The sequence below is a fragment of the Elephantulus edwardii genome, unplaced genomic scaffold (genome assembly GCF_000299155.1).
Source record: "Elephantulus edwardii isolate Elephantulus edwardi_28Jun2011 unplaced genomic scaffold, EleEdw1.0 scaffold00298, whole genome shotgun sequence".
NCBI lineage: Eukaryota > Metazoa > Chordata > Mammalia > Macroscelidea > Macroscelididae > Elephantulus > Elephantulus edwardii.
Window position 1 is genome coordinate 2891244 of NW_006400048.1, and position 1721 is coordinate 2892964.

Here is a 1721-nt window from a genome sequence, read left to right on the forward strand (position 1 = left end):
TGACTGGGGTAATCGGGATGGGTGTGTCAGAGGCAATGCCATTTGGCACAGGATAGAGCAGGGTTTAGTGCTGTTGTACACAGGGTCGCTATGAGTCGCAAACGACTCGATGGCACATAACAACAACAACAACAAATCTTTTATTTTGATATATCTGGAGAATGAGGTGGGTCTGATACAGGCCATGGTATTTGCAGTCACTTGCTATGCATCAGAGAGCTGGACAATAACTAGCGATGATAGGAGGAGAATTGATGCCTTTGAGCTGTGGTGCTGGAGAAGCATATTAAATATACCTTGGACTGCTAAGAAAACAAACAGATTCATCCTGGAGAAGGTTAAATGAGGCTGCTCCTTGAAGGCAAGGATTTTGAAGCTTTGTCTTACATACTTTGCACATGTTGCAAGGAGGGACCAGTCCTTGGAGAGGGACATCATGCTTGGGGGGTGGAGGGACAGTGCAGGAGAGGAAGACCCTCGATGTGATGGATTGATTCAGTGACTGGAGTAATGGGGGTGGGTGTGTTGGAGACAGACTGGCACAGGACAGAGAAGGATTTAGGGTTGTTGTACATAGGGTCACTATGAGTCACAGGTGACTCGATGGCACATAACAACAACAACAACAATCTTATCTTTTATTTTGGTATATTTTAATGTAATATGTGTTGATTTTTTGTTAATTTGTGTCTAGACTATTCTGTATTCACTGTGTTTCTTAAATGTAGATTTCCCCTTTTTTAAAATTCCTGGAAAATTTTCTTCTAGTACTTCTGTCACAATTTTCTTAGTGACTTCACTGTCACTTTAATGTTCTGGAATTCTGATCATACATCTGTTGTTCCTTTGATGTCATCTCACATGATTTAAATACGGTTGTTTTGTTTCATTTTGTTGTTGTTTTTGTTTTCATTTTCTTTATTTCTTATCTCTGATTTTTCTTCAAGTATATTTCCACTGAAGGTCTTGTCTTTCAGCTTACTGACTCTCTGTTCCATGTCTTCTGCTGTACTTTTTTGTCCTACCAGCATGTTGGACACTTCTGCCATTTCTGTCTTAATATTCTGGATTGCATTTCCATGTTTTTCTGTTATTTCTAGTACTGTGTTGGCTGTACCCTCTCTGTATTGTGGGGATTTTTTTTAGTTCTTTTACCTATTATTCTATAGTATCAATTGTTTCTTCCATGGTTTGCATTTTCTTCCATAGCTATCCTGTTTGCTCCTCAGCAATATATATTTTCCTTGATTGCTGCCTCTAGGATATCTCCTTTCTTAATGATTTTCATTGTTTCTTTCATCATTTGCATCTTCTATAGCTGTTCAAATAACTCCACATCAGCATATTTCTTATGACTAAAGGGGAAATAATTAGATTAAGTTTGGATTTCTCGTGATAGATGGAGAAAAGATTGTTGTTGTTATGTGCCATCGAGTCATTTGCGACTCATAGCGACCCTATGTACAACAGCCCTAAACCCTGCTCTATCCTGTGCTAATCGCATTGCTTCTGACACACCCATCCCGATTACCCCAGTCACTGAATCAATCCGCCTCATAGAGGGTCTTCCCCTCCTGCACTGTCCCTCCACCCTACAGAGCGTGATATCCCTCTCCAAGGACCGGTCTCTCCTTACAACATGTCCAAAGTATGTCAGATGAAGCCCCAGAATCCTTGCCTCCAAGGAGTAGCCTGGTTTAACCCTCTCTAGGATGAATCTG